Source organism: Jaculus jaculus, chromosome 1 (genome assembly GCF_020740685.1).
Source record: "Jaculus jaculus isolate mJacJac1 chromosome 1, mJacJac1.mat.Y.cur, whole genome shotgun sequence".
NCBI lineage: Eukaryota > Metazoa > Chordata > Mammalia > Rodentia > Dipodidae > Jaculus > Jaculus jaculus.
In genome coordinates this window covers 257,068,200-257,080,290 of record NC_059102.1, presented here as the reverse complement: position 1 = coordinate 257,080,290, position 12,091 = coordinate 257,068,200, and the positions used below count along the sequence as shown (strand labels likewise).

Below are 12,091 nucleotides of genomic sequence, written 5' to 3'. Positions count from 1 at the left end.
TATCACTTGGATTTCCAGCTGCTTGGCTGGGAGAGGTGTCACTGGGGGTGGATCTTGGGGTCCAGCCCTAAGGTTTTGGGGATGGATCTTATTTTCGGCCCAAAGGCATGCAGAGTAGTCTGACCTCTACCTGGTTCCCTGCTACTTGATGCCTGTTCATGTTTGATTGCTTGTGGTGCTGGCCGTTTTGGTGAATTTTACTCCTCGGGCATCTTTTCCATTGTCTGAATGCAAATTGCTTGGATCTGTAAAAGGAAGCCAGCTTCTTTCACCATAAGGGTACTTCCCCTGTATCTGTAAGCTTCAAATAAATTTCTTCCTCCTGTAAACTGTGTCTGGTTTGGAAGTTCATCCCAGCAATGTGGAGCTGACTACAACATTGCCTTATGAGATAAGCACTGATTTTGCTCCACTTTGAAATAAATTAATGGAAACCAAAAGTGTCCAAAGTCATGCAGCTTATAAATGGCAGAATTAGTATTTAAACATAGGGAGCAGGATATGGGTTACAGGATACTGGGAACTGAAATGTCTCCCAAAGGCCATGTGGCTTGTTTGCCAGCCTGTGGTGCTGTTCAGAGGTGGTGCAACCTGTAGGAGGTGGGGCACTGGAGGAGGCAGGTCACTGTGGAGGTGCCCTGGAAGAGGATTCTGTCCCTTCTTCTCTCTCTCTCTCTGTTTTTCTGTCTTTCTTATTTATTTATTTATTTTTTTGTGGCAGGATCTTGTTCTAGACTAGGCTGACCTGGAGTTCACTATGTAGTCTCAGGCTGGCCTCAAATTCACACCGATCCTCCTACCTCTGCCTCTTGAGTGCTCGGATTAAGGTGTGCATCACCATGCCTGGCTTTTCTGTCTCTTGGTCACAATGAAGTGAATAGTTCTATCTCCCCATATCCCTCCATCATGATGTTAATTATGTCTAACCACAAGCCCAGAAACAAAGGAGCCAAGTGACTTGATACTGAAACTGAGCTAAAATGAAACTTTCCTTCTTTTAATTTTTTTCTCAGGTTTTTTTTTTTTTCAAGGTAGGGTTTCATTCTAGCCCAAGCTGACCTGGAATTCACTAAGTCGTCTCAGGGTGTCCTTGAACTCATGGCAATCCTCCTACCTCTGCTTCCCAAGTGTTGGGATTAAAGGTGTGCACCACCACACCCATATATATGTGTGTGTGTGTGTGTTTGTGTATCTTTTTTTTTTGAGATAAGGTCTTGCAGCTCTATGTGTGTGTTTCTAATTGGATTGTTTTAATTCCCTTGGCATAATAAATTCTTCTTGCGTTATGACATTTAGAGTATTATTTGGTGATTCCAGGCATTTGGAATGCAGACTAAGAGTCATCTTTCACTCTCCTTCCTATATGCTCCCAGATCTCTCTCCTCAAATATAAGTGTTTCCATTGGCTCTTGGCTTTATAACCACACTAACTGTGACTTCTTGGGTTGGAATGACTGAGAACAACTAATTGTTTGGAGACATTAGCAGGAAGGTAGCATATAAGACTGAGGAGCATTCCTGGGTAACTCTTTTTTTTTTTTTTTTTAAGGAAAATATGGAATGCTTCACGAATTTGCATGTCATCCTTGTGCAGGGGCCATGCTAATCTTCTCTGTATCGTTCCAATTTTAATATATGTGCTGCCGAAGTGAGCTCCTGGGTAACTCTTTACAACTCCTTTTAAAAGTCCTCCCGAATTCTAGGGCTTGAGAGATGGCTTCTCAGTTAAGGCACTTGCCTGCCAAGCCTAAGAACTCATGTTCAAATCTTTAGGTTCCACTTAGCCAGATGCACAGTGATGCAAGCGTGTAATATCACATGCATGGCTGAAGGCCCTGGCATGCCCATTCTCTCTCTCTCTCTTTCTGTCTCTGCCCCTCCCTCTCTCAAAATAAATAATAATAATAGAAAAGTCCTTCCATATTCTAGAACTTTTTGCAACTATATAGTGCTGGTTTCATTTTGCTCTTTGTTTACCACTTATATGCTTAATAGTGTCTAACAATAATCCTTAAAAAATAGCCATGCAAAAGTTTGAAATGCACCAGCACCCATAGTTACCAGTAATCTTACTTGATTTTTTTCTTTTGCTAAAGACATCTTCTCACAGCATGTCACCAATTTTAGAATTTACATTTTTGAACATTGCCCCAAGTGACTTCTCAGAAATTTCTTCCAACTGTTAGAGAAGATAATTTGGCATCATTGGGCAGCTGGTTCATTTGGGGGAATGCTGGTCACATTTCATCCTCATCATGTTCTATTATGTGTCTGTACAGAGGGGAGACAATGAGGCAGAGATACTGGTAGTATCTTGCCCAGAGTGTATCTAGCAAATATTTTTAAAAGTGTATTGATTGAATACCCCAAAATTAACCTGTCTATTTGAATGTATGCTCTATGAGCTATTAGTACACCAAGAGCCTCTGTTACCTTCAGCACCATGTATAGAGACTGTCAGATCTGGAAAGGGAGCACTTCAAATACTAAGAGGAGGAATAACTTGTTCAAAGATATTCTTTAAACTAACATCAGAGACATATCTGGAACTTAGGCATCTGAATATAGCATTTTTTCTTTTATATTTTAAAAATATTTTATTTATTTATTAATTTGAGAAAGAGAGGCAGAGAGAGGGTGTGCCAGGGCTTCTAGCCACTGCAAATGAACTCCTGACTCATGTGCCACCTTGGGCATTTGGCTTTAAATGGGTCCTAGGGAACTGAACCTGGGTCCTTTGGCTTTCCAAGCAAATCCCTCAACTGCTAAGCCATCTGTTCAGTACCTGAACTTTTTATGAGTATCAATCAAGAGACAAGAGGCAACTTTTTTTTTTTCTTGTTTTTTCAAGGTAGGGTCTTGCTCAAGCCCAGGCTGACGTGGAATTCAATATGTAGTCTCAGGGTGTCCTTGAACTCACAGCAATCCTCCTACCTCTACCCCTTGAGTACTGGGACTTAAGGTATACATCACCATACCTGGCAAGAGTCAACTTTTAAAATAGCTGCAATGGTGCTTATTAAAGTTTATTAAAAACAGAGAAATAAAAATCCTTGTTTTTTTTCTTCCATATTCACCTTTTCAAATTCTTATCCAGAATCATCATCCAGACCTACAATCCTTTTTTGTCCTAGCCAGCATTTCAGCTAAACTATTGAGACATTGTCTCTTGGAGACACATGTCATTTCTTAGAGCCATGTCTGGAATTTTCCAGAAGCCATTCAATTTGGATTCTCCCCAGAGAGGACCAGACAGGTGGGTAATTAATTTGGGAAGTAACATCAGAAAGCAAGATGTAAGAAATGAGGAAAGGCTGGCGGTGCATACCTTTGATCCCAGTACTCAGTAGGCTGGGGCAGAAGCATCACTGAGTGCTTCAGACTCGTTCCAGGTCAGCCTGGACTAGAGCAAGGCCCCACCTCAAAAAACAAAACAAAACAAGAAAGTGAACAAAGCGTAATGCAAGTACTGTCAGTGTCAGTGCGGTGAGTGGTGGAGGTTCAATTCTGCTTGTAATCTGTGAAAAGATGACACAACATCTCTCAGAAGTTCTCATCTGAAAGTAGGGATGCCACACTTACCTTGGTTGCTAAGATGCCTCTGGGTCTATCTCCAAAAATTGGTTTGTGATGACATTGCCAAAGGCATAAAGATTCCTGTTGAACTGGCTATTAGCAACAGACAGGTCAAGATTGAAATGATGCTTTCCGCCTCTGCTCTGGTCACAGAAGCCCTGAAAGAGGACTGAGAATGTAGCTCAGTAGCTGAACGTGTCCATAGCATGTTCAAGGCTCTGATAGCTACTGATGACGGCCAAAAACCAACTAATCAGCCAACCCACAATAAAATCCAAAACCCAGCAAGTACTACCTCCTCTCAACTCCAAAGCCCTCAAAACCTCAAGAGAAAGAACAGAAAGCCCCTAAGCACAGTGAACTTATCACTTTTGATGAGACCATCAACATCATTGGATAGATGCAGCAGTGATATTTAGTTGAGAACTCTCTGGAAGCATTAAAAATTCCGGGGACTCAAACGGCAATGGTACCATAAAATTCTACTTCCAAAAAGGCAGACCAAATGGCTAAACCTTCACCAGGCTCTTACAGGGAACACCTGAACCACAAGACACTGGAGAGGGTAGGATCAAGGCTAACCTTAATCTTCTACATCTTCCCTCCCTCCCTCTCCCTCTCTCTTTCTCTCTCTTCTCTCTAACTCTTGTATATTGGTTATCTTTTTCCTCATTTTCTTAGTGGGAACTGACCTGTAACTACCAGTACCAGCATGGGGCTATCATCCATGATGAGCTTTTGATCAGAGAGACCTACATGGTTCCCTAAAAGAATGACAGATTTCTGCCAGAGTACTTGATGACCCACCAAAGGTTAGTGGTAAGACCCTACTGCTGAAGACACCATATGCAGTTGACACATAAAATGGAATGGCATGGCTGGAAGCTAGAAGAGAGTCAGTCCCCAGACAGTCAGCATGTCTAGTGCCAGAAGGTGCTACATGGGCAACTGGGGGAAATGACCAATATCTGTCCAAGCAACTCATGGTCCAACCTACTTAGCAACAAATAACCTGGTGTGATGCCCACACAAGTGCCATAGTGGCACACAGCCATGGTGGGGAACCAACTGCTCTTGATTTGGCTAACTGATCCCCTCAGTGGTACTAGACCCATAGCTGGAGCTGGGAAACAAGTCAGAACCATATCCAAACATAAGCCCACTCTTCAATATCAAGCTACCATCAATCATGGGCTACAAGAGGGCCTACACCTATTAAATTCTCTATAAAAAAGTTAGGGTTATCTCATTTGTCCTGGTGCTAACTTACTCTCCGTTGGAGAATCTGCTTCTCTTTTTTAGATAGATGCAGATCCTAAGGACAGAGCCACCCCATCATACCTCAAAATGGCCCCGGCTGAAACTAAGAAAAATTTGCAAAACAAGTAAGGGTGTTGTTTTCCTGATGACAGGCTACCAGCACAAAGGGGAAGGAGACTAACACAGAGAAAAATCAACTCCTACCAAATCAGAGAGCCAGAGCCTCAGAGGCCCCCAACACCTCAGCACTGAAGTAGACCAAAAATGAACCCAACATGGCTCAGGGAAATTTTGCGGAAGAGGGGGCGGAAAGAATGTCAGAGACACATGTTGGGTCATGATTTGCAGAGACATTTATCATACCAATAACTGGGGACTAACTCCACAATGCACGACCCATATACCTCAACAAGGAGGGGCCAATAGGGAGGGGGTAGGTCATGGATGAGCCTAATAATGGTACCAAACTGACTGTATTTGCTGAATACAAAACTAATTAATTAAAAAAAATTTCTGGGGACTACCAAGCCTGCTGGCTGCTATCTGATGACTTCATGGGTGAAATATACAGTGAGACAGTTGAACACAGACAACTAAGTAGAAACCATAAAAGGAAAATATTTTAATAAAGAACCACTTGAGTAACAAAGAGTAACAAAAGAAAAGCAAATAGACATACACACACACACAAAATAAAAAAAGTATTAGATGTTGTTGGCTAGGGATCGTCAGAGAGAGGGTGGAAAATTTAGGTATGGTTATTATCTTTTTTTTTTAAATTTATTTTTTTGAGAGAGAAAGACAGAGAGAGAGAGAGAGAATGGGCGCCGCCAGGGCTTCCAGCCTCTGCAAACGAACTCCAGACGTGTGCGCCCCCTTGTGCATCTGGCTAACGTGGGACCTGGGGAACCTAGCCTCGAACCGGGGTCCTTAGGCTTCACAGGCAAGTGCTTAACCGCTAAGCCATCTCTCCAGCCCCTGGTTATTATCTTGATTGTAATTATTGTTTCATATATGTATAAGCCAACAATGGTCAAACTGAACCCTTTAAATATGTGCAGTTTATTCTATTTTCTTCATCTCAATAATGTTATAAAATTATGTAATGACCTTTAAAGAATATTACAAGGAGGGGCTGGAGAGATGGCTTAGTGGTTAAGCACTTGCCTGAGAAGCCTATGGACCCTGGTTCAAGGCTCAATTCCCCAGGATCCACATAAGCCAGATTCAGATGGTGGTGCATGCATCTGGAGTTCGTTTGCAGTGGCTGGAGTCCCTGGTGCGCCCATTCTCTCTCTCTTTCTCTCTCAATGTCTTTCTCTCTGTGTCTGTCACTCTCAAATAAATAACTAAAAATAAACAAAAATTTTTTTTTTAAAAAAAGAATATTACAAGGAGCAAGAGAAAGAGTGGATGAAAGCAGGGCCTCTATCCTCTGCAAATGAACTCTGATGCGTAAGCCACTCTGTGCATCTGTCTTTACGTGGGTACTGAGGAATCAAACCTAGGTTGTTAGGCTTTGTAATCAAGTGCCTTAATTGCTGAGGCTTCTCTCCTGCCCTTTAAAGAATTTAATTGCAATAGTGGTTTGTCTGAGATGCATTACAGTTTAGCTCCTTTAAATAAGTTCTAAATCAAAACTATGTAGTTTCCTTTATTTTTGTTTGTCTTTTAGAAATATGTATCTTCCAAAATCACATTTAAATCCAAAGTATTTTTTTGGTGTGCGTATGTGTGTATGAACGTAGTATGCGTGTATACATATATATGTGCAGCTATACGGGATCTGTGCACATGCCAGCAGAGGCCAGAGGACGATGTCAGGTGTCTTCCTCTATTGCTCATCTGTGTTTCTCAAAACTTTGGCCAATCCCTGAAAAATAGGATTTGATCATCCTAAATGAAATAAGTACAGCTTTTAACTTCTCAAAAGTAGCCTGATATCCAGCTAAAAGAAAAGGCAGATCCAAATCTTCTTTGATAACCTGACACATATCAACAGATCTCTTGGGCCTCAGTTTTCCAGCCTAAAATATTGATTTATTGGGTTACATCATATTCAATAATATCTCTTATACTACACTTCTAGAGTTGGTTGGTAGAAGTCATTTTGCAGCTCACTGTTAACTTACCAAATGCAGCTGTATTTTTGTTCCAAATGTTAAATATTTAATCAACTCTAAGGTGAAACCCAAATGTAATTCATTAAGCAACTTGGTGTTGAGTCAGATGTAACGGACATGAAAAATGCCTTTTCATTAGAGTCCATCGGCTTCATTGGTTCAAGAATTTTGGCTGATGGAATGAATAGCAAAATTTTTCTCTATTCAAACTAATTGAGTGTGTCTGAGTAAAAATAAAATAAAATAAAAGCCAGGAGGCTTTCCAATTGTTCTCTTACTAATTGTGAAGTACTGATTTTCTAAGCTACATTAATGTCCACACAGCTCTCCTTTGGCTAATCCAAACGATGAATGAATTTAATGAAAGTTTCAATTTCAAATTTTATAAAAGTAAAGGCTGGAGAAAGGTAGATGGGAGTGTACACTTGCACATGTGCTCGTTTACACACACACATAGAATATGGACACAAAGATACATGTAATGTAGCTGCTGATACATGTTCCAGTAAATAATGCCCCCCATGCTCACAAACAACCCTAATTAACCTCAGAGGGTCGCAAAAATAAATAAATAAAAAAAACCCGAGGACATGAAAATAGTAGGGGAATAGGTGGGAAGGAGAAAGGGTTTAGTGTTTTAGGAAACCTTGTAGGTCTCTCTGATCAAAAGCTCATTGTGGATGACATCCACATGCTGGTGCTGGGAGTTACAGGTCAGTGCCCACTAAGACAATGAGGAGAAAGATAACTAATATACAAGAGTTAGGAAGGGGAGGGAGGGGGGGGAGCGGGAGAGGGAGGGAGGGAAGATGTAGAAGATTTAGGTTAGACTTGATCCTACCCTTTCCAGTGTCTTGTGGTTCAGGTGTTTCCTGTAAGGGCCTGGTGAAGGTTCAGCCATTTGGTCTGCCTTTTAAGAAGTAGAATTTTATGGTACCATTGCCGTTTGGGTCTAGATTAGTGTTTCCCACCCCTTTCCCTCCCTCCCCTCCATCCTAATGTCTAGTCCATGAGATGCTTGCTGGGTATGTAAGGTATCTTGGGTAGATTCAGGTTAGGTGCTGTAGATGAGTGAAACTATGTGGCAATTTTTTTTTCTCTGATTGTGTAAGTTCACTGAGAATGATCTGTTCCAGGTTCAACCATTTTTCCTCAAATTTCTTTGTGTTATTTTTTCTTACTGCTGTATAGAATTCCATTGTGTAGATTCACATTTTAGTTATCCATTTTTCTAGTGATGGACATCTGGATTGATTCCACCTCTTAGCTATTATGAATTGAGCTGCAACAAACATAGTTGAGCAAATCTCTGTGGCTTGTGGTTTCAAGGTTTTAGGGTAGGTGCCCAGTAAGGGAATAGCTGTGTCTGTTGGTATCTCTATAGTCAGCTTTTTCAGGAGTCTCCGTATTGCTTTCCAAGTGGTTGCACCATCCTACATTCCCACCAACAGTGTATGAGTGTTCCTACTTCTCCACATCCTCACTAGCATTTATTTTCGTTTGATTTTTTGATGTTTTCTATCCTTATTGGGGTAAGGTGGAATCTCATAGTTGTTTTAATTTGCATATCTCTGATGATTAGGGTTGATGAACATTTTCTTAAATGTGTGTTTGCCATTTGTGTTTCTTCCTCTGTGAACTGCCTGTTCAGCTCTTTGTTCCATTTTGTGAGTGGGGTGTTTGACTTCTTAGTGTTTAGTTTTTTGAGTTCTTTGTAGATTCTGGAGATTAGGCCTCTATCAGTTGGATAACCCGCAAATATTTTCTCCCATCCTGTGGGTAATATACTGGCTTTGCTTATTGTATGCTTGTCTGTAAAGAAACTCTTCAGCTTCATGTGATCCCATTGGTTGAGTGACTGTTTAAGATCGTGAGCTACTGGGGTTTTGTTCAGGAAGTCTTTTTCCATTCCTATATCATGGAAAGTACTTCCTAAATTTTCTTCCAGTAGGATTCAAGTTTCTGGTCTTATATAATGTCTTTGATCCATTTGGATTTGAGTGTAGTGTATGGTGAAATGTGTGGATGAAGTTTCAGTTTCCTGCATGTGGTTATCCAGTTTGTCCATCACTATTTGTTGAAGATGCTGTATTTTTTCCAGCCTATATTGTTTGGGCCTTTGTCGAATATCAAGTAGCTATAGTTTCTTGATCCAAGGTCCAGGTCTTCTAGTCTATTCCACTGGTCTATACTCCTGTTTTTATGCCAGTACCATGCTGTTTTTATTACTATGGCTTTGTAATATAGCTTTAGATCAGGTATGCCACCAGAGGTATTTCTTTTGCTAAGGATATGTTTGGATATGCGAGGCCTTCTGCCTTTCCATATGAAATTTGAGATCATTTTTTCTATCTCTGTGAAGAACATTGTAGGTATTTTAATTGGAATTGCATTAAATCTATATATTGCCTTTGGTAGGATTGTAATCTTCACAATGTTAATTCTGACTATCCAGGAGCATGGGAGGTCTTTCCATTTTCTCAAGTCCTCCTCAATTTCTTTTTTGAGTATTTTTATTTTCCATGACAAAACTCAGCTTTACAATTATATGAACACAAAACCAAACCTACAGAGAGTATTTCAGTAAATTCTCCACAGAAAAGAAACAAATAACCAAACTCAAATGCCTACAAGAACCAGATCACAACAACCAAACCCAGAGTAGGCACAAAATACTTCAAAGCCCATGAAAACACCAACACACATCTACCACCACAATATGGCAGGGATCAACTCAAATCTCACAGTCATTACCCTAAATATTAATGGCCTAAATTCACCCATCAAGAGACACAAGCTAACAGGATGGATCAAAAAATTAGACCCCTCAATCTGTTGCCTTCAAAACCCACCTTACCACTAAAGACAGACACTTCCTCAGGGTGAAAGGGTGGAAAACAATATTCCAAGCAAATGGGAATAAGAAACAAGCAGGTGTAGCTATATTAATATCAGATAAAATAGACTTCAAAACAAAAATAATCAAAAAAGACAAAGAAGGCTACTTCCTACTTATGAAGGGAACGATCCATTAAGAGGATATTACAATCATAAATCTATATGCACCAAACACAGGGGCACCGCAGTTCATAAAACAAAACCTACTTGACAATAAAACAGGAATAACCACCAACACCATCATAGCTGGTGACTTCAATACACCATTATCAGTAATAGACAGATCATCCAAACAGAAACTCAACAGGGAAGTAAGAGAGCTCAACAAAACCATAGATCACTTAGACCTAACGGACATCTACAGAACTTTCCATCTGAATCCTTTTTTCATTGCTCCAGCAGGATCTCTTCCTAGGCTAGCTGACAGTGAAAACATCCACTTATTAAAAGAACATTCTGGGCATGCTGGGCATGGTGGTGGACGCCTTTAATCCTAGCATTTGGGAGGCTGAGGTAGGAGGACTGCTGAAGGTTCAAGGTCAGCCTTGAGCTACAGAGTGAGTTCCAGGTCAGCCTAGACAAGAGTGAAACCCTACCTTGAAAACAACAACAACAACAACAACAACAATAACAACAACCACAAAAGAATACCATAGGGTGCAGCCTGGACCTAGGATTCCTCCAATTCCAAGACTAATTACATAATAAACTCATATCATGGCAGTTCCCAAAATTTTGTCCTCCAGTTTTTTGATATAGATTACATGCAATGAAATTCAGCACCATATTTTTAAGTCTATTTAAATGAAGGACCAAAAATTCTGGGATATACACATGTGTAATGTTGCTTTTTCCCTCTTTGACATGCATGCTAATGCACATGTGTATATGTGTATATGTAGTATGCATGGTATGGTGTGTGAATGGTTTGTGCCTGTGTGTGTGAAGATGTTGACTTCAGAGGAGATTCCCCTATTGCTCATCCATATGTTTCTTAGAAAAATTTTTGTTGTTTATTTTTATTTATTTATTTGAGAGTGAAAGAGAGAGATAGATAGAGAGAGAATGGGCGCATCAGGGTCTCCAGCCACTGCAAACGAACTGTAGATGTATGTGCCACCTTGTGCATCTGGCTTACGTGGGTACTGGGAAATTGAGCCTTGAACTGGGATCCTTAGGCTTCCTAGGCTAGTGCTTAACCACTGAGCCATCTCTCCAGCCCCCTATGTGTTTCTTTGAGATAGTCTCACTCAACTAGGAGCTGCAGTTTTAGGTCAGCAAGCCCCAGTGATTCTTTAGTATTTGTCCCCAACAGGACTGGGTTACAGATGTGTGTGGGCACATCCAGCTTTTTAACTAGGTGTAGGAGAGTTGAATTCTGGAAGTCTTGTCTGGTCTTAGGTCCTCATGTTTGTGCAGCAAGTCTCTTACTTGCTGAGTCTTCTCAGTCCTTGCCAGATTGCTTATGAAGCAGTGTGTTCATGCGAAAGATGGAGATCACACCATTCACCTGAGTATATCAGAATGCGACATGTGGACTAACTTACCCACGGTTACCCAGGATATCAGTGACAGCTGGAGTGAGAATCTGAGACAACTCCAAGCTTTTTTTTTAACTAAACATTTCTTCATGAGTAAAGGTATGATTTCTGGAAAATTTTGCAGGTCCACAGATTTTCATACAGGGACTTTGGAAGATGATGAGAGGCTCATACTTTGGAACCAGAAAATGTTGGGTTTGAATCATCATTTTTCTGCTAAGATATATTCAGAATATCTGTTAGCATCTGTGGTGGTTTGATTCAGGTGTCCCTCATAAACAGGTGTTTTGAATGCTAGGTTCCCAGCTAATGGGAATTTGGGAATTAATACCTCTTGGAGGCAGTGTATTGTTGGGGGTGGACTTATGGTTATTACAGCCAGTGTCCCCTTGCCAGTGTTTGGCACATGCTCCTTTTCCTGTTGACCACCTTATGTTGGTCAGGGGGTGATGTCAGCTCTCTGCTCATGCCATTATTTTCCCTGCCATTATGGAGCGTCCCTTCCCTTCGAGTCTGTAAGGCAAAGTAATCCTTTTTCCCACAAGCTACTCTTGGTTGGGTGATTCCTGCCAGCAGTGTGAACCTGACTGCAATAGCATCTTCCATAGCTTCATCTATACAATGACATTGATAATGGTACTTACAGGCAAGTTGCAAAAATTAAAAGATAAAAAAACATTTGTTATCATTTCA

The 12,091-nt window shown here is 40.7% G+C and overlaps 1 non-coding gene across 1 annotated transcript; it reads right to left on the bottom strand.

Annotated features, from left to right (window-relative positions):
• Positions 1-1,549: 1,549 nt before the first annotated feature.
• Positions 1,550-1,656, bottom strand: LOC123458134. The gene has a single exon (XR_006635432.1). It is a non-coding gene; the product is annotated as a U6 spliceosomal RNA (small nuclear RNA).
• Positions 1,657-12,091: the final 10,435 nt, after the last annotated feature.